Here is a 27,128-nt window from a genome sequence, read left to right as displayed (position 1 = left end):
AGTTCATAATGATACCAGTTCCAATCCAGCACTGCTGGATTCTAGTCTTTCATCTTTTCCTATATGGAACTTCCTTCTCCAACATGGAGAAATTTTTCTGAATATATTTATTCATTTTATAAATCCTAAAATATATACAAAGTAAATAAGAATTAACCTGTACCATGGAAGAAAACACATCTACTAACTAGAGTTCAATTTGTATATAGTACTCCTTGTCTTTAGTTTGAATGCATACGGTTGAAATGCTGTGTTCAAGAGTGACGTGGATTGGTCTCCCTCTCCTGACTTCCATTTACTCTGGGTTATATAATTTTGGGTTTGTGTTTTGTTTCTGTTCAATTGTAGGGATCCCCTCCACCCGTGTTGATTTTGTTTTTAGTGTGTAAAACATTAACATGTTAGAAAAGGTAAAACTATGCAAAAAAGCTAAACCCGAAGAAATGTCACTGCCTCCATCCCTCTCATCAGGTAGGTAACCGGTATTTTTTCTCTTTACTGGCCTGTGTTTCTTTTGCTAAAACAAGCAAGTACATTTATATTTTCTTATTTTTTCTTTTTTTTCCCTTACACAAAAGAGAGATGTTCCTTTGCACATTACTTTTTAAAAATTTAAACCTTTTATTTTGAGATAATTGTTGATTCACATACAATCGTGAGAAATAGTAGAGAGATCTATATCCATGTACCCTTAGTTTCCCTAATTGTAACATCTGGAAGACTACACTGTTACAACCAGGCTGTTGACACTGATCCAGTCAAGACACAGTACATTTCCATCACCCCAGGGTGGGTATCCTGTCTGTTGCCCTATTTGGCCACATCAAATTCCTTCTCCCTCCTAACTCTCTTTAATCCTTTGCAACCACAGATCTGTTCTTCATCTCTATAATATTATCATTTCAAAAATGTTACATAAATGGAACCACACAGTAAGTGAACTCTTGGAATTGTCTGTTTTCTCAGCATGATTCTCTGGAGAGTCATCCAGTTGTTGTGTAGCAGTCTTTCCTTCCTCTTGATTGCTGAATGGTGCTCTGTGGTGTGGCTGGACCATGTTTGTGCAGTCACTTACCCATCAAGGGACATCTGCCTGTTTCCATGTTTTTGGCTATTACATATAAAGTTGTGACAAACATTTGTGTACAGGTTTTTGTGTGACCCTAAGTTTTCATTCCTCTGGGATAAAGGCCCAGGAGTCCGGTTTCTGGGTGGTATGGTAGTTACATGTTTAGCGTTTGCAGAAGCTGCCAAAGTATTTTTCAGATTAGATGTACTTGGCATTCCCAATAGCAATGGACAAGAGATCCCATTTCTCCATATCCTGTCAGCATTTGGTGTGGTCCCTAATTTTTACTTTAGCCATCCTGATAGGTGTGTACTGATATCTCCTTGGGATTTTAACATGTGTTTCTCTAATGCCTGATGAGGTGGGACATCTTTTCATGTGTTCGTTTGCCATTGTATATTCTCTTGGGTGAAATATCTGTTTATGTCCTTCGTCCATTTTCTAATTGAATTATTTTATTAATTTTTTTCCTGTTGAGTTTTGAGAGTTCTTTATATATTCTAGATACTAGTTCCTTGTCTGAATTATGGTTTGCAAAAATTTCTCCTAATCTGTATCTTGTCTTTTTGCCCTCTTAGCATCTTTCACAGAACAAAGATTTTTGATTTTGTTGAAGTGCAGTTAGTCAATTTTTTCTTTTATGGATTGTGCTTTTGGTATTAATTTTAGGAATTCTTTGCCTTGCCTTAGATTCCCCAAATTTTCCCTGTGTTAAGTCCATCATTTTTTCTGAGTTAATTTTTGTACATGTGGAATGGACTTAGGTTGAGTTGTCTTTCTTTGTTTCTCTCTCTCTCTCTTCTCTCTTTAGCCTATGGATGTCCCATTACTCTAACACCAGTTGTTCAAGGCTAGCTTTCCTTCTATTGAATTAATTTTACACATTTGTCATTAATCAGTTTGGCATATTTGTGTGGGTCTATTACTGGATACTCTATTCTGTTCCATTTGTCCTAGGTAATTCTTTCTCTGCTAACACCACATGGTTTTGATAACTGAAGCTATATAATAAGCCACCTTCTGTTCTGATACTTCCTGCGCCTTTATCACTCTTATTTTGCATATTTGTGCTTTCTCATTCTTTGATTAAGTTTAGCTAGTGGTTATGCTGTTTTGTTGATTTTGTTGAAAAATCCAGAATTTTGATTTATTAGGTTAATCTACCTCCTTAATTTCTACATCTAACTTTCTTTTTCCTTCCTTGTGCTTTTGTTGTTATTCTTCCTCTTCTGGGTTTTTGAGTTTGTCACTTAAGATTTTTAATTACTCCTTTTTTGGGGCACCTGGGTGGCTCAGTTGGTTGAGCATCTGACTCTTGATTTCAGCTCAGGTCGCGATTTCAGGGTCGTGACATTGAGCCCTGTGTTGGACTCCACGCTCGGTGGAGAGTCTGATTAAGATTCTTTCTCCCTCTTCCCCTCCCCACCACACTCTCTAAAATAAATGAATACAAATCTTAAAAAAATAAAAATTTTAATTCCTCCGTTTTTATTGAACTAAGTGTTGAGGCTATGAATTTTTATCTGATTGCTGCTTTAAATATGTCCCATAAACTCTGATATGTCATGTTTTAATTACATATATGTATATTTTGGAATTTCTGTTATTTTAGTTTTAGTTTTTTTTATTTTTTTATTTTTATTTTTTTAAAAGGTTTTATTTATTTATTTGACAGAGATAGAGACAGCCAGCGAGAGAGGGAACACAAGCAGGGGGAGTGGGAGAGGAAGAAGCAGGCTCATAGCAGAGGAGCCTGATGTGGGGCTCGATCCCACAACACCGGGATCACGCCCTGAGCCGAAGGCAGACGCTTAACCGCTGTGCCACCCAGGCGCCCCTAGTTTTAGTTTTTTTTTTAAATTAATTTCTAGTTTTATTATACCATGATCAGAAAATATTCTTTGTCATCTTTCTACTTTATGAAGCATTGATTATTTGTCACCTAACACATGATCAATTTTTGTGGATAGTCTATGTACTTTTAAGCACATTCTCTAATGTCAGATATATAAATATCTCTGTATGACTTGCCTTATTGATCATGTGTTTAGGCCTCTGTAGACGTACTTACTTTTTGGCTAACTGGTCTCTTGTGCTGAAAGGGGTGTGTTACAGTGTCCTATAGTAGCATGTTTGCATCTATATTTCCCTTCATTTTCTACAATTTCTACTTACAATTGTAGTTGTAGTCTTGCTTGGTACATAACATTCATTACTATTATATTGGGAGGGGGGATTTTTATCATCAGAGAATGTCACAAGCTTTATTCCTCCAGGTCGGCTCACTCTCCTTTGTCTGATATCAAGATTTAAATACGTGTTGTGTCATTATTTCCATTTACCTGCTATATCTTTGCTTATCTCTCTGTTTGTAGAAACCTTTCCGAATCCCTTTTTACAAGTGCGCTTCAGTGTACGACATGTAGCTGGATCTTGTTTTTTTAAGCCAAATTGAAAATTGGTTTCTTTTCATAAGTGATTGAAGCCCATTCACAATTATTTATATGTCCAATATTTATATGATTGATATACTTGGTCTTAGCACTTTCATAATATTTTATATAATAAATACAATGTATTATGTTCTGTGTTCTATTGATGGTATTTTTTGCTTCGGACGATGCATTTTCTTTGTTCATTTATTGACTTTCTTTTGATATTTAAGACGTTTTCATTTTCATTTGAACAGTGACCTTTGTCTTTACTGCCTTTTAAAAATTCCCTTAGTCCCCCATAAACATCCACGGTCTGGCTTGTCTTTTGCCGATGGGTCCTTAGACTCCCTGTACAACCTCCATTGGGTACAATGTCCTACACAGCTGTCATGGAGCTTATTCTGTTTTTGTCTTCCTCTTGTTGTCTACCATTTTAAGGATTTTATTTATTTATTAGAGAGAGAGAGAGAGAACACACAGGGGGAGGGGCAAAAGGACAGGAAAGGAGAGAAGGCCAAGCGGACTCCATGCAGAGGGTGAAGCCAGATGCAGGACTTGATCTCACAACCCTGAGATTACCCCTTGAGCTGAAACCAAGAGTCAGTCGCTTAATCGACTGAGTGCCCCCAGGCGCCCCTGTCTGCCATTTCCTAGTTGCTGTTTTTACTTTGACCTGGCATGTAACATCTCTGTTGTTCTTCTACCCTTACTCCCACATTTAACTTCGATCTGTAATCGAATATATTCAGTGTTTCCCATACGTCCCTTTGCCAAACAGTCCCCCACTTATCTCCTCGGTAGATGAAGTTAATTCTCTAGCAGGCTCCTTACGAATGGCTCGGGGGTACATTCCTCCCTCAATTCTTACACACCTAAGACTGTTTTTATAGCTCAGATTTTTGCAGATCTGCTTTGCTGGATCTAAACCCTTCAGTTCACAGCGTCTTTGTTTGACTTTCGGGAAGATGCTCCATCGCCCCCCTGCCTGCCCAAGGCTGCTTTTGAGACATCTAGCGAGGGTCTGTCTGCATCTCTTCCCTCCTCAGTTATTTGGTCTCTTGGTTCGCAGGCTGTGAGAATATCTCCTCAAATGCATCTTTGGGTTTTTTCATTCCGTTTGCAGTGCTCTGTTTCGGTGCGTGCTCCTGCTTTGTGGTTGTATGTTTGGAGGACTTTTCATCAGCTGAAATATTTAGATTCTCCTTTTCATTTTCCTTCCAGGAGTAGCCTTTCTACGGAGGAGGATGCTCACACCTCTGCGGGTGCAGGCTGGCTGCTGGCCTGTGGTTTCTGGGATTTTTGGTTCAAGAGCCCCCTCTTCTGTCAGTGCAGCGTAGTGCAGTCTCTTCTAAGGTCGGCGTTCGCAGCTGCAGGTGGGGCGAAGGGGAGGGCAGAAGCGCGTGCCCTTGGATTTATTTTATTATTTTTGCTTCTCGGATTCCCAAGTGTCCACCTCCTGCTCTCCCCCCTCCACTGCAGCTTCCCCAGGGGTGCCCACCCGCTTTCTCGCCGTCTCCTTCCCTTCCCGAGCTGCCTCTGGAGGCCGGTGCCCACTGTGAAGCCCCTTCCCTCTGGTCAGTGTTCTGGTCCCTCTTCTTCAGTGTTTTTGCACTTTCGGTGTGCTTTCTCTTTCTTCAGGTACTTTTAATTTACTCCTAAGCCCTCTGTTCTCTACTTGGGGGTCGTGGGTGGTTTTATTGCTTCTTTTTGTTGACCCGGGTCATTTTTGGAGCATGGGTTGGGAGACCTGGATTTTTGTGGCCACGGTTACCTGGCGTACCGGGGCGACCCCTAGGTAGCATTTCAGAGATGGTGCAGTGAGCTCGATTTCGAGTGCAATGGGAGCCCAAGCCTGTTATTACCAGAGTATTTTCATGTAAATTGTTCACAAATGCATTTTGAGGACACCATCGAAAAGATCGGAAAGGTATGCTCTCTTCAGAAGGTGAAGCACCCCCCCCCCCCCCCGTGAGCTTATTTACAACCCATCTGTTGAGAGTCTGTTCCCACAGATACTGCAGGTGAGTATCAGGGAGCTGGCGGCCTCTGGTTTAGGGGCCGGACTCAGAGAGCCTTTTACTGGCGGTGCGACCCACTGAAGGAAGCATGGCCATTCTGTGGCCAGAGGGGAGTGTGAGCTGGTGACCTTGATGTGTCCCTCTCTGTCGAGGAGAGACTGCTCGCCATCCACATGTTTTAACAGAGTTCTCACGCAAGGCTAACGCCTGGGTCTGCTTCAGCTCTCCATGGCTGGGGACGGCAGCTTAGTGCCTGACAATGCTGAGGGCCTAAGAATGTTTGTGGAAGGAACAAACTGAGTATCTTTGTTCTGAAAATAAACCACTTCTGAGTTATTATAGTAGAAAAACCCAGGCCCGCTCACAGGACAGGAAAAGCTGGTGGCGGGGGTGGGGGGGCGTCTGTTCTTGGGCCCCAGAGGAGCAATGGAGAGAACTGGAGTGCTCTGGGAGGTTCTGTTCCCAAACATGCCTCTGAGGCAGCTTCCGTGCACGGCCAGCAGCAGGCTGGGCCGCTGTCTCGCCCTCCCATGGACATGCGGGTCCTGGCCTGCCCATTTTCTCTCTGGATCGATACCCTTCTTCCTGGCACAGTGAGTGCTCCCAAGAGCACCCAGATCACTGGAAACAGTTTCTGCCTCTTCGGGGACCACTGATGGGTTTGGCCATTTGGGGGCCTCAGGATGCTGCCCCGTCTTCTCGGTGGGTTCCAGAGAAGGGGGCCACCTCAGCTCCATGGCTTTGGACCCCTCCGTGGGAGGGGCCGGCACCTCAGACAGCCTCTCTGAAAGCACATCACTTAAGTCTGCCTTTCCAAAATGAGGGCTGGGGGGAAGCTGCGTTGGGCAGGGAAGAAGGAATTCCTCTCCCTAAGGGGTACCTGTGAATCAACGGATTCAGTGGCTCAGGTTCTGAATTTGTGCTCCAGTGTCCAGACGGCCCTTTCGCTCCCTCAGCTCCCATACCTCCATCTCCAGCTTTGGCTGTCAACCCCTCAAACTCCCAGACAAGGGGGAACCAGTCCCGACAAGGAGGCCATGTGTGGGGCGGGTCTCTGAGGAGCTGTTTCTGTCCTTTAGACCTCTACCTCTGCTTCCCCCGCCCTCAGACCGGACCGGCCTTCCTGTCTCACATCTTGCCAGCCGGCATCAGCATTGGAGTGAACCCTGGCTGGGAGCTCCTGCTGGGCCCGCCAGGCAGGAGAGCCAGAGGCGGGAGGCCCCGAGAGCCCACACGGGGTCAGCGTGTGGCGGCCGTACGGTTAATGAATGATAGGTTCCTCAGAATCCGTCGTGGAGAGCGTCAGAGGCAGCTCAGGAAGGTTCGACGCCATCCAAGAAGCTGTAGGTGATGGGACAGAGTGACACTGTCGCTTTTTCTCCCAGAGCCTTATTTTTTCTCTTTAGACAGAACTGTCATTCATGGCATTTGTTGTTCACTCACTCACTCACTCACTCACACATTGACGATTACCGTCTCCCGCCTTGTGCCCAGAACTGTCTAGACGCTGAGAATCCAGCATGGGCTCAGAGCACTTGCCTTCAGGGGGCTTTGAAGAGCAGTGTGGTTACTGTGACTTTTGGGGGTTCACAGTCTGTTAGCTTTGGAAGGAGGAAGCCCATCCAGAATCAAACCTGTTCAAGTTTGCTAAACTGAACAATGTGCAGATTTCTTTGGCTACAGATTCTTCGTTTCCTTGCGGCGGAACAGCAGAGCCATCGGTCTGCTGAATGGGGCCACCCCAGGGTCATGGTCGAGAGCATGGACTTGCATTTAGACCCAACTGGGTTCGATCCCGGCTCTGCCGCTCACGGCTATGCCATTGGGATCCCATGAACTGCTAGACTGTGGTTTTCTCATAAGTAGTTTGGGGATGATTCTTGCCTCAGTGGGCGGATTCAATAAGGTAAAGGAATTGGTGAGTTTTACCACATGGTCAGGAAGGATGGTTATGGCTCTGTGGCCTCTGGTAGCCCACAGGTGTCCGCACACACACAACACAGGCTTTCCACAATCCTGCCCTGGGAGGCGGCAGGGCCGTTGTCTGAACTGCCGGCTGCCCAGATAGGGGTGGCAGGACTCTGACTCGCTGCAGTGGGTTATTGAACTGCTTTGCTGCCAGACACAATGTGCGGGGTTCTTACAATGTCAGTTAGATCTGGGAAATGGACCAAGCATGATTTCCAGCTAAATGAAACACTTTGGGGCCATCAGCTACAGAGATGATGCTTTTGAGAAAGTCTCTTGAGGGTTATGTCAGATGGGCGCTGGGACGCTGGGAGGCAGGACGCAGGGCTGGGCCAGCTTCTGGGGTGCTGCTGGCTGTGGGGGCCCTGCACTGCCTGTCTCAAGTACCGCGAGTCGGGGGCAGAGATCTGGTCCATATGGAACACCTGATCCGCTGTCCTGCTCATCATTCCTCTTCCACTCCCGTTCTCCCTCCCTGTTGCCTGAGACTCTGGCAACTACACGAGATTGTTTAGATAAGTCACATTGCTTCCCTAGCCCACTCCATTCCCCGTTGTGAAACAGTGGCTGTGCCTGGTGGCAGAGGGAGCTCGGGCTTTGGTGGGCTGGAGGGGGTCTGGATGCTGGGCCCTCCCTAGAGAGCCTCGACACTTTGCTCTTTGCTGTGAGGGCCTCGCTGCCATCTCTGTACTCTCTGTAAAGAAACTTTACAGATGACTCTTTCTTCATAGCACAGTCCACGCCGGGCCAGGAAATGCCCATTGGTCTTCCTGCATCATGGAGGGAACTTGTGTTAGGCCGGCTGCATGATTTCCAATCTTGTCTCCACCATGTGCTGTCTCTGCAGTCATGCAGGTTTATCCTGTGGAGCCCAGTTCCCTCCCTCTCTCCCTCCCGCCCTCCCTCACTGTGGTGTGAGGGGCAGTGTGATGCTTATGAGGGATCCGGTACACTCCCTGGCACAGAAGAAGGGAGCAGAAAATATCAACTCACTCCCATGCCAAATCTTTCCTTTTCCTTAAGATCTCAGAGCCATTTCCTACTAGATCTTCTTCCCTTGCTGACTAATACCCTCATTCCCCCCTGCCCTTGTGAGCCACCCTCTCAGTACATATTATAATGGGTCACAGCTTAGACCTTTATCTTGTCTTTTCTTACCTATTCACCCATCCACCCACTCACTTACCTATCTACTGATTCACCTGGCTACCTATCCATCTACCCAGCCAGCCAGCCAGCCATCCACTCATCCACCCATTCACCTATTCCATTCTTCCTTCCTTCCTTCCTTCCTTCCTTCCTTCCTTCCTTCCTTCCTTCCTTCCTTCCTTCCTTCCACTCACCCACCCATCCACCCACCCACCCATTTAACCAACCATTCATCTATCCATCCTAACATACATTCCTTGCTTCCTTCATCCAGTGATTTATTGGCTGTTTTCTCCATGTAGATGCCAGACTGTCAGGAGTGACATGGCTCAGTCTCTGCTCTCACTAAGCTTACGGTTCAGCAGAGGATAGAGACATGAAACAGGTGTCTCTGCATGCATGTGTGTGTGCATGGGGTGGGGGTGGGTACTAGGCAGGGAGAGTAAGCACTGTGTGGGAAATGCATGGAAGGGTCACCCTCCGGGGTCCAGCAGAGTAAGGAAGACTTCATGAAGGAAGTGACTCTCCTTGACTGTATATAAGCAACTTGAAGACAGGGGCTGTGCTTTTCAGAGCCTTAGAAAAACAGCCACATCAGTAGGCAGTCGATTGAGATCCTATTATTTATATGAGGTTACAAAGGGTTTTTAACTAGGGTTATAAAGAGGGATGGAAATGTGAAATAAATAGTAATGCAAGGTAATGGTTAATAAATGCTTGTTCACTGAATACATGGGTGAATGTGCCTTTATCAGCTTACATTTGCTAAGAAATTCTCCCAGCACATGTTAAATCTCTGACTCCCTGTGAATAAGAAGCTTAAGAAGGGCTCATCTGAGTTTTCACTTGATTCATGAATATGTAAGCAAGCTTCCTTTTAATCTCAAATTTTATTTTATCAGACATATTTCAATTTATTTATTAGGTCTAAGTTTTTCATTTGGATCTATGAGAAATTTAATGAAGCCGTCATCCCGTGTTCCGTGTGACGGGTAGAAGGTGGATGAGGTGGTCCAGCAAGTGGTGTCCTGGGTGCAAGACTCCTGAATAGCCAGTGATCAGGGAGCTGCTGGGCTATTATGAGCAGAGAATAGTCCTAATTACAGTCACTACTGTGAATCACAAGCGTTTCTATGGTACCTTGACTTGTGCGGCACCTTTACGTAAAGCCAGAGAGCTCAGACATTCCCGCAGCTCCCCGAGTGGGAGAGAAGCCGGCTCCCCGCAAGGTAGGGCCCTAGGTCTTGCCGGCCTCGTTTTCCAGCAGGAGAGGCTGCGGGTTTGGTTGGAAATGTAATAGCTGCTCAAGGCCGGGCTGCAAGCCAGTGGCCGAGGCGCTTGACGAGTGTGCCGAGGGACGGCCTGCGTTTGCGCCGGTCTGCAGGCTCTCCTTCCGGTTGGCAGGGGCACCGCCATGGGGCGGCTCAGCTTCCACCCAGTGGGGAGAAGAGAAACCAGCCGCTGGAGAATCCCAGTGTGTTCACACTCCCAGTGAGGCCCGCGGTACAAACGTTCTCCAAAATGATTTCCCACTTGCTAAAATTAATTTTTTAAGGAAATCTGCTGTATACTGGTTTATCTTTAGACATCACCATCATTTTGGACGGCAGCACAAAACTCTCAAGGTCTCCCGCTCTCCTCTTCTGTCATTCGCGTGGGGTCCTGAGGTCCTGTTGGCAGGTTGGAAGCATGGAGGGAAGGGTCCTCTCTCCTGGAGTCAGGTGATTGTCAAGGGCAAGGCTCTAGGGTCAGTGAGGCACTGGCTGAGGCTCCCTTGGGGCTGTTGCGTGGGAGCATCTGGAGGATGCGTGTCCCCTGCTGGCCCAGCCACTGAGTATCAGCTACTCCGTGTCGTTTGGACCGACTGATGGCACCCTGCCCACCACACTGCAGCTTCCTTTGCTGCCTGTCTACACGGGCTGCTGCTCTGACGAGCCCTGATTTATACTGCGTGCATCGCCATCAGCCCATAGCCAGTGGAATGGCATAAAGTGCCTCGACCTGCCACCGTCCACAGGGAGGTTGGAGGAGAGTCTAGAAGTGTCAGGAAGGAGCCCAAGGGTGCCAGGTGAATGGGGCGCCTCAGACTGGTGCAGTACTCACCAAGAGACAAATCTTTGACTCCCCCTCAAAGGCCCTCCTCTCCCATCACCCTCTCCCCTCCCCCACCATCAGTTTCCCGAGAACTTCTCTGAAGCAGGAGTGGGGATTCGTTTTCTATGACACTGGATTTCTGGAGCTTGGAACTTCTCGGGAAGTCAGGTCATGCAGAGGAGTGGCGAGGTTGGCACCGCGGAACCGTGGAACCTGCCAGGCAGGTTAGTGATAACTGTCCAGAGAAATGCAGAGGATGCCCAGGACATTCAGCTCCATTTCTGGGGTTCACTTCTCTACTTGGGTCTCCTCTCCGGAAAAGGTCACAGTCAGATGGGCAGACTTTCAGTGGGCTCTGAGTCCTCTCCAGTAGAGAAGTCTGGGGTCCACTCTCCCCGAGGAAGGCTCTGTTCCTCGCCTAGAAGGTGGCAGGGGACCCCCCCCCCCATTTTTGAGTGTGGCCCTGCCGTTCACCTCCTGATGGGCTTTTGGGATCCATCCCTTACAAATGTGAGGTTGCTTATATGTGGGACCAGTGTCCCTGGGAACGTTCTCTGCTTCCTAAACTACGAGTTATAATCCCCTGTGATAAGGGGCACCGTGAAGAGTGACCGAGAAAATCTAGTTGTTGTCTCTCGCTCCGAATGAGGACAGGAGCTACTGTTTGTTTCTCACCTGACTCTACCCCCCTCACCAGGAGTCCTTGCCCGGTGTCCTGCGCACCGTGGGCTGATGGCCACTGCTGGCTGCTGGGGAAGAAGGGCCTGAGGCAGGATCCCCATGGTAGAACTTTGTGCCTCAAGCCTGCCTTAAGGTCATTGCTGGGCTTTTTACCTCATCCTCTCAGCTACCTAGCTCCCCTGGCAGTAAAACATCGTTTTCTATTAAATGATGTGTCTGACATTTACCAAATTTTTATGTGACAATTTAGAAAGAACCGGTTGCATTAAACAGCCTTATTAATATTGCAGTAACATGATTAGGGGAACATCATGGTCGTTAGACCATAGGGCCAGATTTACGAGCTCTGGAGAGAGGAGGCAAAGAAGTCTCTGTTGACCAAAACACCTTCAGCACAATCCACGTTATAATTAATGAAAGTCAGAGATGAGTCCCCCTGATCACGACACAGCCCTGCCCCGTGAGGGTGGTGCTGAGAGCACCTTGGAAGGCACGGATTATGCGTTACCATCTGGGGCGCGCGCACGCGGACTGGCCAGTGTTTAGGCTGCTCAGAAAGCCACCTCCGGCTGGGTCTGAGGTGGACCAGATGGGCCCTTTCCGATCCCTCTGCTGGTGTCGTGGGACTCTGGATCTTCGTGCACGTCGTAGCCGTCTTCCAGGCTGGGGTTGGGGGGCGGGCAGCACAGGACAGGGGTCAACATGTGTGCCTGGGGTGACAGTTGCCTACCCAGGATGCTGGTGTCACTCATAACCGCTGTATGGCCTTGGGCAAATTGTCTAGCCTCTGTGAACGTGGGCGGCCCCCTCTGTGGAGGAATGACCCCATTACATACTGCTCAGGGTCACGCTGTCAACCAGTGTCCGACACTTACTTCCTGCTCCGTATGTGTTGGCTCCTAGTGGGCTTTGAGGAGGACTTTACGGATCACCTCTGCTCCCAGGCCTAGTTAGGAACCCATTGGAGATATTTTAGGAGACCCACCATAGTTAATATATCCTATCAGGTCTATAGGAGACTCCAAATCAAAGGATGTGGCTCCTGCCCGGGGGTTTCCAGCTTTCTGGGGAAGCAGGCATGTGGTACTCCCTGGAATCAAACAAGGAACGATGCAGAGAGGATCCAGACGGAGGGACCCGTGTTGTGCTATGGAAGGGCAGAGCAGGTGAGATTTAATTCCACGGAGGGAGGCAGTAATAGTGTAGCATTTGAGATGGGTCTTGAAGAACCCAACAGCACTTTGGCCTTGGCCAGAGGAGGAAGAAAGGGACTTTTAGGCTAGGGTGATACCCTGCACAGTGACGCAGAGGCCGGAGGATACATGTCATGCAGGTGACCTGCTGGGGCCGGGTCCCTGGTACGTAAGGCCATGTTGGAAAACGGCAGCAAAGCAGGCTGAGCCCATTTGGCGGAAGGTTTTGGATGCCAGATTAATGAATGCTTCATTCACAGGGTGCTAACAGTGTGTGGTTGGGACTTGAAGGTCACCCTGGAGCAGGTGAAGCGGGGGCTGGTGAGGTTCTGTCCCAGGGTGGGCAACTCTGGGGAGTTGCATATAGAGACAGGAGGTGAGAGCAGGGGGTGGGGGACTCGGCGGTGGGTTGTCAGTGATAGAACATCACCTTCCCATGGAAGCCTGATGCTTGCAGAGTGCTTTACAAAAGTCTGCAGAGATTGGTGAGATGTGACCTCTGTTCTCAAGGGGCCGGGAGGTGAGACTCAACCCTCAAGTGCCAGATGACGAGGCAGGGTCTACAGACTCCGGGGTGAGGAATGGGGGTCGGAGGGGTCTGGGGGGTGGGTGGAGAAGGAGAGGGGAGGGGGGCAGGAGTGTGGGCCTAGAGGGGCGCCAAGCCTATAGGCAGATGGCAGAGAACAGCGTAAGCATCCCTAAAAATTCAGCTTTCCAATGACAGAGAGTTTTCTTTTTTCTCTTACTATAAACAGTACATGCTCATTATAGACAAATTGGAAATATAGGTAGGCAAAAGAAAAAAAACCCCAGAACTTCGAAGTCCTACAGGCACAGCTAAACATTGGTCAAGATGTGGGGCCTGACATTCATTCTTGCTTTATCCAAATATTTCTTTTGTGGTCTTTGAGCTGGTTGGGACCCAAAGCATGGCCCTTTGAGGCCTCAGTGGGTAATTCCCAGGGACCCTTCAAGTTCAGGGATAGGGCATTGGTGGTGTTGGGGGCCCCTAAGCCTGTGCAGCCAGGTGGAGGGTGCCCAAGGTGTTAGCCCGTGGAAGATTCTGGAGCTGGTGCTGGGTGCCCGGAAGGAGGGTTCCCTCCCTCCAGCCTAGGGAAAGCACCACCTGGTACTCTTGTGGCCCCAAAACCCTGGTGTGGAGGCAGCAGCCTGAGGATTCCTAGCCACACTCCGGGCTTTGGTTGGAGAGCTTCGCTAGAAAGCCAGAGGAGCCCTTGCCAATTAAAGGGAGCTTCTGGGAAGCAGAAAAGAGAGGGTTAGGGTCAGGGATGAGGGGTTGGGGGAAAGGAAGATGTCTTTGAAGAAACCTAGCAGCTTCTAGCTCTGGCCCCAGGCACTCAAAGCCACTTAGCATCCCTGTGTCCTCCCTGATGGCTTCTCCGGGCTGACCCCTCTTCCCCGCAGCCCTCCCCAGGCCGGCCGTTGCTTATGGAAAAGCTTCTTCCCTGCCCGTCTCCTGCCATCTGGAACATCCCCCTGAATCTCTCTGCCTCATCACCCCTCCATCTGCATCGAAGGTCATCTCCCTGATTCTGTTATTAACCCCCGCGCATTTGCTGGGGTGTGTGGGCTTCTGTGTGGGAGAAAATCGTTGTTCCCATCAGGATGGAGGCGACAGCTGCAGGTCGTGGCCTTGGGTACAGGTTATCACTCAGGCTTTTCTGCCGGGAAGCCCGGGCCTAAGAGGCTGCGGAGAAAGTCATCATTTCTCAGCCCAGGTAAAGGGCAGCTCAGATGATTTCTGCATGCATCCCGCAGCCCCTGGCTCCACACCAGGTGGCCACAGAGACCTGGTGCCTGTGACTTTGCTCAGAGCCCAGGGCTATGGCCATCAAGGCCTGTCCCGTGGGCAGACAGCTTTCTTTCCTTCTCGAAGGTCCCTCTCTGAGCTCAGAGCAACTTGGCTCCATGCCTACTTGGGGTGGGAGCCTTCAGCAGCCAGAGGAGGAGGGACCTTTCAGTGCCTGGCACATGGCAGGCCGAAGAGAAGCCATCCCTGGGTCCCTAGGTAGCTGCATTCAAAATGAAGAGGCAGCTTTGGTCATGTGGCAAGGAGGGACTCCCAACTCAGGGTGCCCTGGAGCCTGCTGCAGACTGAGAGCCTCCACGGTGCCCCTCCCCGGGCGGGTCAGGCATCCGCAGTGCGGACGCCTTGGGGCAACTGTGCAGCCAGTGTCTTCACCCCGCGATGGTGGCGTTGTGGTTGCGATGGGGCCCAAACTTCTGGGCCGGTCTGGAGACGAAGGGCAGGCAGGAGAGAGGAAGGAAGCAGACGAGCTGGGTGGGTGGGGAGGGTCTCAGGCCTCCTGGGCCCCCCGGGCACTCATCACCTGTTCAGCTAGCACGAGTGGTGCGAAGTTTTCAATCAGTCAGTGGTGTGATTGCCGGGTGATGAGATGGGTGGGGCGTGGGGGGCAAAGGTAGCTTCCCCTCCTCATCCGATGGACCAGGAGCTGACGTCACTCTCCAGCTGGCAGTTCTGTGACCTTGAGGCATTTGTCCCCTCTGAGATGCGGTCTGCTTCTCCACAGAATGGGGAGCCAATGGCAGCTATCTACTGGGATTGTGCGGGTAAAAGGAGAGGACTCTGGGGCTCAGCCAAGCCAACAGGGCCCCTGGCCTCACAGAGGCTACCGGAGCAGGGACAGCTCAGCCTGCCGAGTGTCACAAGGGGTGACCCACAGGGGGCTGGCAGAAGACGTGTGGGGGCCAGCACCGTGGGGAGATACAGAGAGAGCAGGGCCCATTGAAGGACTCGGGGCTGAGTGCTCCTTCGTGCTGGGTGCAGTTGGCCGCCGTGCTGGAGGACACGGCCTGGTTGACCAGCACCTGCAGGGACGGTCTCCCCAGTTCCATCCTGAGCCAGGGCACCCTGGACCTCTGGGCACGGCTGTGCCTGTGCTGGACGGTGCAGTCGGCCTGGGCAGGACCCACCGGCAGGAGAAACAGCCTTCGTCCTGGCTCTTCTGTTTGCTTTGGAGCCAGGAGCGTGATTTACTCTAGAGAGCATTTTTATGTTTTCCACTAAAAAAAGTTACTAGACAAAACAATTCTATTTTAATGCACAGCATTTCTATCTTGGGTTACTTTCTGTAGAGGACTTGTCTGTTATTAGTTTGTTTATTGATGGATTCCTTTGCTAGACTCTAAGCTCCCTGAGGACCAGGACATGCCTGCCAGTGGCTCCCCAGAACAGACAGCAGTGCCTGGCATGGAGGAGCCCCAGGAAGCGTGTGGAGAGCAGGAGGGACCAGTGTTTGCAGTGACCTCTTTGCATCTCCCTCGAAGGTGGCCCTGCCCGATGTTTACACAGCTCCCCCTTGGCGGATCTTCTGTCTGCCCATCTTTCTCTTAATAGTTATGGATTATGGAAAAGAAGAACAAAGCCCATTAAGAGGTTCCCCTACATTTGATTTGAGGAAGTTTTCATCAGAACGGCTCCATTTATTGGCCTTTAGCGTACAGCCTTATTCCCTTCTCTCAAAATGAATATTGCCTTGTCTCCTTGAGAAAAATTGATTTCACCCAGGAAGGAGAAGAGCAAACTCCCTCCTCCTGCTTTTCTTCTTCTTCTTTTTTTTTTTTTCCTCCCACCGAGACAGAATTTATCTCCTAGGTAGGTGGGGGGGAAAACAGGAATAATTGGACCAGAAGCTAATTCCCAGAGATTCATTGTCTCGAACGCTCCCACCAGAATGTGGGATGCTTGCCTTGAATTGCATGCTAATGATAAATGACAACTCTAACAGACCGTCACATTGAGATGTTTAGTCCTTCCTGCTAGGAGATGACACATTAATTTTCCCTCAGATTTACACTGGATTATTAATAAAATATCAGTGTTGGAATGTGACAAGTGAGGGTCTGTAGAAGTGCAAGGCTCTATTTAGGGGCATGGATTTTAGCCAAATGAGATGTCGGTGGGGTCAAACATGACCCAGATGCTGGTGGCATTTGAGCGATCCTCTTTTCGCTCCACTGGGCTCAGGCTCCCGTAACCTGGCTGTGCTGAGTAGCCGGAATGGAAGGTTCTCTTTCTTTCCAGCAGGGAGGAATCCAAAGAAAGGTGATGCCATATGTTCTTTCTCACTTTTTTCTTCTGCTTTGTCATTGACCAAATACTTTACTTGTAAGTGGTGCTTTCTGTTTGTTTTCAAGAAAAAAGAGAGGACTTCCTTTGTTCCAGCCACTGAGTTGCTTGAGGAACTCGCTCATTTGATGAGCAATTACAGAGTGTTTACTGTTTACACGCGGCAATGGCAGGTGGAGAAGGCACAGGGACACAGTCTGGGTGAGCCGGCCACGCCAGGTCTAAATGATCACCCCACTTCTCTGCTCGAAACCCTTCAGGTGCTTCCCAGCCCTGTGAAGGTGATGTTCAGAATTCTCAGAAGGGGTGGGGGCTGGGGGTTGAGGGGGGTCAACCCCACCGGCCCGAATGAGACGAAGCCTCCCTGTGACGCCCTGTGCTGCTTCTCCGCCATGTTCTCTGCAGTCGTGCTGATAGAGTTAATTCATGTTGTCTCAGGTCTTGTGTCGCACTTGCAGGAACGTGCAGACCCCTCGCTGCTCCCGTTCTGCCGCTGGTGCGGGTCCCCTACCTGGTTCCTTCGTGTCTTTCATCACACTTGGAGCAAAATCCAAGCTCCTTCAACCCGGGCCTGCCCGGCTCTCTGGCCTCACCCTCTGCCTGCACCCCCACCTGCTCTCTGCCCTCCAACCGGCTTCTCGGGCCGCTGGCCTTGCTGCTCTCTCTTTCCCGGGAGCCTGGCCTTCGCCTAGGCCTCTGTTCAGTCGCTGCGTCCCGGGGAAGTTCTCTGGGCTTCTCCTCCTCCTGCCCCGGCTGGCGCAGGGCCCGCCTCCTAATCCCCGACCGGACAGCAGGCTTTACACAGGCTTGGGACGCTTTTGGCCACAACGGCACCTAGAGTGCCTTACACCAATGCCTGGCCCATAATAGCTGCTCAATAAATATTAATTGAATAAATCACTGAATGTCGTAATAGAATTTCAAGCCGAGCGCCCTGGGAGCCCTAGGAGAGGAGCCATTAATGAGTCCCTGCAGGCTTGCTCTGGAGTGATTCCTGGTCATTACCATCTCTTCGTATGGGCAGTCTTTCCAGTGACCTCCAGCCTCCATTTAAAGGAACAGAGCTGTGGTTAGCAGGCTGCATGTAGTGATCCTCGGGAAATACAGATTGGCCTCTGCCTCTGAGTTCTGGCAGCTTGAGCTGTCCCTCCTCCTGCCTTCAGTCCCCTACAGGGGCATCTGGGCCTGTGGGCGGGAGAGTCCGGCGCCCACCCCCCGGGGGGCCTCCTGGCCTGGCCGTGTGGGCCGGGCTGTCCTCGGGGTACAGGGTGGCCTGTGGGACTCGGGGTGCACACAGCACTCACTGTGGGGCAGCGCTGGTGCTGTTTCCACCTTTATTCTGGAGAGTGAAGACCGGTGTTGAGACGGCCTCCAGCGGAACTCCTGGGGATCGGCTGGTCTAGAACATCAGCCGCGGGCGTGGGCACTGACGGCTCGCAGCCGACGGGGCTTTTAGGCGTCTGAATCTACCCAATCGTTTGTTTCCTGATAAGAAAGCCTCTTTTAAGATTTTCAATTTGCCCTTATTTTAATGAAAAGAAGCTGGGGTTGGACCGCCCAAGAAGGAGCTAATCAAATAAAGCAAATTGGTGTTACCTTCTCTTGGTCCCTATGATTTCTATGGCTCCAGCTGGAATTTATTATGAAAAGCAATTGGTTTTCATATCTGGTAGATAGCAGTTCCAGCCGGGCCTGACAGCCCTTCCCTCCTATCATTCCATAAATAGCTTGCAGGGGCCGGACTGGGGTGGGGAGAGGGGAGGACACGGAATGCTCCCCACCAGCTTTCCCGCTCCTTGTCCCCCAAATCGTGAAGACCCTATAAACAAGTCAGAAGGAAACACCAGGTTGAAAGTTAATAAGCCAGCTCCTGTCCATGAGATTTGGGCCGTTGCTGTGGCTTCTTGGGGTTCCGTTTGGCATCCTATCAACCTTGCTGCGCTCCAGCCATCAATTACTACTCTTGCTGGGTCTGTGTGCAAGGGAGATAAGCAGGGGAGACATTCCTTTTCCAGATTCCTTTCCTCTCCTTGCAACAAAAGGAAGAACTAGAGGAACAATTTAAATCAGGCTCAGATGATCCTTTATATGAAACATTCTGCCGTGAGAGGGACCGTGGGCTCTGAAAGTGCCCTGGGTTGTTGCTGTTAGAGAAGGAGACTGGGTACCTGGGGGATGGGCCGGGAATTTGCGGCAAGATGCCAGGAAGGGGTGCAGTGGGCTGGTTCACTGGTTCTGTCCTTACCAGCTGTGTGACCTTGGGAAAGTTAATTCCCTTCTCTGTGCCCCAACAATATTCACCTACCACAGTTGTCATGGGATTCGCGCGAGAAGTGGGTAGGAAGGGCTTCGTCTGCATCTGCCACACTGCGAACGCTTGACAAATGGCTGCTCTTGTTGTCATAGCAATTGTTGTCATGCTGATTATTGACATTTTGGACTAGACCTCGTACTTCTAATGGTACATTGAAATCAGGCCATTCTGTGTTGGAAAGATCAGAAAGAAAGGTGTGGGTACACGTGTGTAGGCTGCAGTGAAGAGTGGCATTTCTCATTCTCTGCCCACTGGAACGGAGACTAAGCACTGGCCTTGGGAACAGCATCCCCTGCTCTAGGACACACTTTGTGCCTTGTCACAGGAGCCTGTTTCACATTTGGGGTCAGGGCCTAGAGGCCATTGGAACCACAGAACTGCGTTTCCCTCCACTCAGGCCTTTCTCTGTGCCTCATGGTGTGAGGGATGGGACCAAGGGCAATGAATAGAAGGGGAGAAGATAGCAGGAGTCTGCCCAGGTTTGGGTTCTAGCTGGAAAAGGGGACTCTCTGGAGATGCTCACTGTTTAGAAGCCATCCAGACACTGCTTAGGGAGGCTTGCTAGGAACGAAGACATCATCTGTTCTCCAAGGGAAGCCACAGGGACATATCAAATGAATTCAGCGGAACAATGGCCGATCAGCCAGATCAGAGCTTACTGTGCAAAGTCTGCTGCCTCTAGGCCAGGCCCAGGGAAGGGGCTGACAAGACACCCCAGGAAGCCCACAGATGCTGGGGTAGCAGGCTGGATCTCAATTGTCTGCATGGGATTTAAGGTGGTTGTCAAGGTCCTGGAGGAAGGGCCATGGACCTGAGCTATTTACTGATTTCTAAACTCAGGCTCAGGAGAGAGTATCCAGACCATTCCTTTCATAGGATTAACCTAGCCTTGGCTGCAACCCCCGGTGGCTCCGTAAGTTCCTATTTAATATCCACACCCAAAACCTCTCAAGAACACCTCACTCCTCTGATCTTCAGTTATCAATTGTCTCTTATGTACCTAATTTGAAAAATGTATTTTGCCTTAAAGTGGTGGATGAGTGTGTATGTGCCCCAGTGCTTACAGAGAGGTGGCTTCTCCCATGCGTGAATGTTCCAGCCATACCCTATGTATGCCATTTCATTACACCCGAAGTCTCACCATCATTGACCCAGGCGGTGGGACCCTACAAAAAGGGGCCAAGTTTGTTATTATTAGTGTGTATTACATGGTGGGTAGCATGCTGGGCAGCTTGCATGCATTATGTCTACTACAACAGGGAGATCAAATAGTTGTTGAAGGTCACACAGCTCATAAAGAGCCAAGCCAAGACTGTAACCTAGAGCTCACTTCAAATCCCATGATCGTCTTTTTTTTTTCAACTTCTTATTATGGAAAGTTTAAAACATTTACAAATATAGACAGGCTAGTGTAATAAATTCCTATACTTATCATCCACTTTCAACTATGGCCAACACATGGCCAGTCTTGTTTCATCCACATTCCCCCCTCACCACACACGTTGTTTTGAAACATATCTTAGACACTATACAATTTCATCAGTAAATGCTTCAGTATATAGCTCTAAAATATAAGGTCTTTTTTTAAAAACACTTTTGCACTATAATTATCACTCTTAAAAATTAATAATTCTAGGTATCATTAAATATCCAATCACTGTTGAAGATTCCAGTTGTTTCACAAATGCCGTGTGCGTGCGTGTGTGTGTGTGTGTGTGTGTGTGTGTGTGTTTGGGTTTTTTTGTTGTTGTTTTGTTTTTTTGTTTTTTAGAGAGGGTTTGTTTGCCTCAGTATCCAAGTAAGGTCTATATATTGTGACTGGTTGACACATCTTTTGTTTTTTTAATCTATATATTTCTACTCTAGCATTCTCTTATTCTCTTTTTCAATTTTTGAAGAACCCAGGTCATTTATCCTGTAGAGTTTCCCACAATCTGGATTTTGCTGACTATATCCCCATGGTGTCCCTTACCATGTTCTTCTGTCCTCTATGGGTCTTATAAAGTGGTAGGTCAAGAGGTCTGAATAATTTCGAACTAAAAACATTATTTTTCCCTACAACAACGTGTTCTATCAGGGACACATTCTATCTGGTTGTCTCTCTTTTATGATGTCAGTCACTGTTGATGATTCATTAATTATTAGGGATTGCAAAATGGTGACATTTTAATTGTCACTTATTTATTGGCGGGAATATTTTATAGAGAAAGTTCTCTTTTTTGTGATTTGTTAACTTAAAGGAACAGTTGGTACAGGAAAGGTAAGATAAATGACTGATTCTTCCTCCTAATCCTCTTTTAGTTTTCAAAATAATGTATTGGGTCACTGGCCTCCTCCAACAATGATCACTTAGTTTGCATGCTTTAATTTCATTATGAACTTATGGATTTAAATATATTTAATGTGTTCTAACCCAAAGCAGTTGCTATTCTTATTGATGCTCAAATTGGCCCATTTTTGGAGCCTCTTCAAGTTGGTTCATGAGTTCTTCTTATCTGATTTAAAATCTTTGACACAGCTCACATCATACTTAATGGTGAAACTGAAATTTTTCCCTCTAAGATGAGGAGCAAGACAAGGGTGTTTATTCTCACCATTTCTATTCAACACTCTACTGGAGGTTCTAGCCAGTGCAATAAGGCAAGAAAAAGAAAAGGCATCTAGAGTGGAAAGGAAGAAGTGAAACTCTATTTATTCATAGGCAACTTGCTTATAAATGTAAAAGATCCTAAAGAATCTGCAAAAAAATTTTTTTACTAGAATTAATAAATGAGTTTACCAAGGTCATAGAATACAAGATCAATATACAAAAATCAAATTGTGTATCTGTCTATAAATGGAAATGTGGAAATGAGCAATCCAAAAAGGAAATTTAAAGTAAACAATTCCAGTGCTCTTTTCAGCAGCACATATACTAAAACTGGAATGATACAGAGAAGATCAGCATGACTCCTGCACAAGGATCTCATGCAAATTTGTGAAGTGTTCCATATTTTAAAAAATAAAAAATAAACAGTTCCATTCACAGTAGCATCAAAAGGTATAAAGTACTTAGATAAATTTGATTTATAAAGTATAAAACCTGTACTACAAAGTCTTACTGAGAGAAATTAAAGATTTACACAAATGGAGAGATACTCCATGATCTGTGATTGGAAGTGATTAGAAGATTCAGTATTGTCAAGATGGCAGTTCTTTCCAAATTGATTTTTAGACTCACTGCAACCTCTATCAAAATCCCAGCAGGCATTTTTGTTGTTGCAGAAATTGTCAAACTAACCTTAAAAGTTTCTACAGGAATACAAAGGACCTAGAATTGTCAAAACAATTTTGAACAATAAGAGCAAGGTTGGAGGACATATAGTTTCTGACTTCAAAACTTAATACAGTGTGCAGCAATCAAGACAGTGTAGTATTGGCATGAGGATGGAAAATAGAGTAAAGTATGAAGTCCAGAAATAAAGTCTCACATTTATGGTCAATTTATTTTCATCAGACATGCAAGTGTAATTCAATGGGGGAAAGGATAGCCTTTTTCTTTCTTTTCTTTTTTTTTTTTAAGCAGAAGCAAAAACAAAAACAAATGCTGGGACAATTGGATGTCCATGTGCCAGAAATCAACTTAGTCCTTTACCTCACACCATACACAAGTGTTATGTGTTATAATGCATTATAGACTAAAATGTAAAAGCTAAGACTATGACGCTAGGAAGAAAGCACAAGAGAAGATTTTTGTGACCTTAGGTTAGGAAAAAGAAATCCTAGATATGGTATTGAAAGCATGATTCATAAAAGAAAAAAATGATAAATTGGAACTTTACCAAAGTTAAAAACTTTTGCTCTTTAAAAGGAACCCATAAAGAACAGGAAAAGTCATGGACTGGGACAAAACATTTGCAAATTCAATATCTGATAAAGGACTTCTATTTAGATTTTATTTAAATAGCTCTTACAACTCAAAAAGAAGAACACAACTCAATTAAAAATGTGCAAAAGATTCAAATAGACGTTTCACCAAGGAACTTCTATGAATAGCTAATGAGGACATGGAAAGACGCTCAGCATCATTAATCATTAGGGAGATGCAAATGAAAATACTGCTACACACCCAGGAGGTTGGCCGTAATCCAAGAGACAGACAATGCCAAATGCTGGGAAGGATGTGGGGACATTGGAATCCTCATTCACTTCTAGTCAGAAAGTAAAATGGCGCTGCCCCGTTGGAATACAGTCTGGCAGTTTTATGTTTATGTTCTCCGATGTATCTGTCTTTCACCTGTTGTTGCTGTGTTTTTAATCATGCTTAGGAAGTTTTTCCCACTTTCCGGTTACAGAGAAATTCACCTATGTTTTCTCCTCTAGTAGTGTGATTTTATTTACTACATTTAAGTCTCTGGTCCATGTAGAATTCACGCTGCTCTACAGTGTGAGTGATAGATCCAATTTTATCTTTTTCCATATGCCAATATCACTTATTGAAAAGTCAGTCCCCTTCCCCCACTGACTCGCGATGTCTCCTTTAGTGTATACTAAATTTGCATATGCAAGTGGGAATATTTCTGGACCTTCTATTCTGTTCCCTTGGTCTTTCTATGTATTCATGTGTCAATTCCATACTTTTGAAAATATAGAGACTTCATAGAATGTGTTAATAACTGGAAGGGCTAACTTCTACATCTCGGTCCTCTTTATTAAAGTTTTTCTGACTATTGCTGGTGTTTTTTCCTTCCCAATAAATTTTATAATAAAATTCTCTAGATCCAGCAAAAAATCCTAATGGGATTCTTGTCATTACCTTTTATTTATAAATTAATTTTGGGAAGATTGACATTTTTATGATCTTCGCTCTTCCTAATCAAGAAAATGTGATGTTTTTGCATTTATTGAACCTAATTTGTCCTGTAGACTTTTATAGTTTTTCTCCTCAGGTTTGGGAATTTCTTATTAAATTTATGCCTAAGTATTTAATTTTCTTTTTCTCTGTAGCATTTATAATAATGATGTAAGCCATACAGTATATATACGATGGAGTCCTCCGTCATTCCTTCTGCTTTACTTGTGTGTGTGTACATGTGTGAGTGTGTGCACTATTAATTATGTATCTTAATTTTATACCTGCTTGTTTAGTTTTATAATTTGCAGCAGATTTTCCATTGATCCCATCATCTTTTTACCTTATTGCATGAGTATTATTGGTTTTGCCAGGCATTAGTTTCTCAGATTAAAAGGTTGTTTGGCTAGAAGCCTCCCTCATTAGAATGAAGCTCCCTGTTGTCTACGGTTTTCCCCTTGATACTCCTCTCCCTGCTGCAGTGGAGGACTTGGATTGTGTCCCTGAGGCTCCCTTAGACTGTCAGCTTTAGTCAGGACTTCCCCCAGGAGATCCTGAGGAAGAGGACTTGCGTACCAGCAGTTTATTTGAGAGGTGGTCCCGGGAAACACCAGCAGGGGGCATGAACATGAGAGAGGAGGGAAAGAAATACAAGTAGAGGGCTCTTGTCCAGCAGGTCTCTACTTGGGCAACTGGAATGTAGGCTCTGGAAGACCCCATAGAGCTCCCAGAGTCGTCCTAAGCATGGGGTGAGGAGGCCTCGGATTGCCTCAGAGTTATCCCAATCATGGGGCAAGGAAGCCAGGACTTCCTCCCCCAAGCCCCCCCACCCCCGCTGGGTGCAGGATCCTTTCAGGGCCTTAAATATCACCCAGCCAGTAAAGCAAACCAGGACTGGCCCCACAGTCTATGCTAGACCAGTAGATTTGGGGGGAGGCTCCGGAGTCACGCTGACTTCGAGTGAATCCTGCTCAGACACTTTCTGGCTATGAAGGCTTGGTTCTCACCTGTATGATGGGAATGATGATATTACCTCATAGAGTTGCTGTGAGGATGCAGACACCATGGACAAAGACACAGACGGAGAGGTAGCTGTGGATGTCGATGTGAGTAGGTGCAGGTGTCGACATTGAGACACACAGGTGGTTGCAGACAGAGCTAGAGACACAGGCAGATACAGATGCAGATGCCGGTGTAGACAGATGTACGGAGGTAGACAGAGACACGGGTATAGACGTAGGTGTAGGCATGGATGTGGCCTGCTCCTCCCATGCCAGACCCTCTCTGGGACTGGGGATCAATAAGCAGCAGGACTTCCGTGCCTCCCACTTGACTGTCTGTCCTCGACTCTATTCCCATTTCCATGCTCTTCTCAGGTGGGTGCTACCTTTTATGCTGTCATGAGATGTACTCAAGCCCTCCCCTGACTGGCTCACCCCTCCCTCCTCTCCTGGACCCCTTCCCACCAGCTCCGATTTGCTCTGGATTATCTTCTGGGATGGCAGTTCAGCCTTATTTTCTTTGATCTGTGGGGCCCCTCTGCAGTCTGGTTTTCTCTTTGCCATTCTTAGGACCTGAAAACTATGGAGGGAGGGAGGGACCTTCCCCATCACACAGAGCAGAGGCAAGTTCTAATAAAATCAGAGTGCTGGATTAAATACGATTAGGTTCCTCATTATTGCAAGTTAAAGTGTTGATTCCATTTATTAAGGCCATTTAAGGTGGACACTTTGGTTCCCTGTGGGATTTTGTCCATCTCAAAGTGTCGGGTGACAGGGCCATTCTCACGTTCTCAGAATGCAAAGGGCAGGTCACTGGAGGAAGATGGGTTTCTTTAGGTGGGTGTATTTGTGGTTCTGATTGTGGACATTGACAGTATTTCAGGAAGTTCACTGTCTCTGGGTCATAGTCATGATCTGGGGACAGTTGGCCTGAATACACTGCTGACAGTCACTGTCCATGTTTATTTAAAAAAAATTTTTTTTAAAGATTTTATTTATTTGACACAGAGAGAGCACAAGCAAGGGGAGCGGCAGGCGGGGGAGGGGGGGAGAAGCAGACTCCCCGCTGAGCAGAAAGCCCGATGCGGGCTCGATCTCAGGACCCTGGAATCATGACCTGAGTCAAAGGCCAACTGAGCCCAGCTGAGCCTCCCAGGTGCCCCACTGACCATGTTTAGAAAGGACGGGAGGGTGGAGCAGATCTGTGTGTAGCCTCTTCGCTCATGGGCAGCTGGATTGGATTGATGTTGCAACAGATGAGTTTTCAGGGACCAAGGGGGTCCCTGCAACACTCTCATGGATGTCTTCATTCTTGAGTGGAGGGGGCAAGACGAATGCAGAACCTGTCTATTTGATCAGATGTATTCCTTTGCTTACTTCTGAGACAATGGCCCTGAGGACAGTAGTTGGACGTTGGGCTCTTCCAAGGATACGAACCTAGAGCAGGGTTGAAGTGGAAAGAGGCAGGCACAGCTGGCCACACTTTGAGCCTACTTGCCATTTAGAAATGGAAGAATACTGTAAGGTTTTCAGTGCAGACTTGTAAGTGCGAGACAGACGGTCAGGTGACAGCGTTGTGACAAGCGTGTGAAGCCATTTCCCAATTGTTTTAGTTGGCCCAACTTAGGGAGGAAACCAATACTGACACAAAGCAATTGCACCATGATCAGCAAACAATGAAGTGTTGGGAGTCACTGTTGCAAGTCTATAATTTCCAGTGGAATTGCTGTTCGGTCATCAGCTTGCTGCTGAAGGACACAGCCAGCTTGGTGGGAACGGCAATTAGCCGCTCTCACCCCGGCGTGACTTCTTTTCCTCTACAGACAATGGAATAGTAAGACCTCACTAGTCAGTGTTGGGTGCCTGCTTGTGAAATACCCCCTTGTTCGGGGGAAGAGGAGCCTGGGGTGGAGGCTCTTGCCCCAGGCCACAGGGAAGCTCCGCGTGGCCTGCCCTCTCGCCTCCGCTGGATCAGAGACACAGCTGCCCACTGGCTCTGGGGGAAACCACGTCCTCTGCCTAGCTTGTGTAAAGAGCTCTTGCACCACAGCTGGGAATGAGACATGCCTACGGTGGCCTCCTGGGCGCACGGACTCATCGGTGCCCCTTCCTCTGTGCTGGGGTTGCAGGCTCAGAGGGACATGGAGCTGGCCACGGGGCGTGAGTGGTGTGCTGTGAGCCTTCAGGGGCTTCGCGGGCTTCCTTGAAGGCTGAACGTGCCCACCCCCCGCTGCAGCTTTGTTCTGGAAGTGGCTCACCATAGA

At 47.8% G+C, this 27,128-nt stretch overlaps 1 protein-coding gene and 1 non-coding gene across 7 annotated transcripts in view; both read left to right on the top strand.

Annotated features, from left to right (window-relative positions):
* Window positions 1-27,128, top strand: part of CAMTA1 (calmodulin binding transcription activator 1) — a 681,426-nt gene that overhangs the window by 225,348 nt on the left and 428,950 nt on the right. The gene's annotated exons all lie outside the window — the stretch shown is intronic.
* On the top strand, window positions 21,923-22,029 carry LOC123796191 (U6 spliceosomal RNA). Its single transcript, XR_006780699.1, has one exon. It is a non-coding gene; the product is annotated as a U6 spliceosomal RNA (small nuclear RNA).

This window comes from Ursus americanus, chromosome 33 (assembly GCF_024610735.1).
Source record: "Ursus americanus isolate L20-20 chromosome 33, mUrsAme1.1.p, whole genome shotgun sequence".
Classification (NCBI taxonomy): domain Eukaryota; kingdom Metazoa; phylum Chordata; class Mammalia; order Carnivora; family Ursidae; genus Ursus; species Ursus americanus.
The sequence above is the reverse complement of the archived record's forward strand: the minus strand, read 5'-3'. Positions and strand labels throughout refer to the sequence as shown.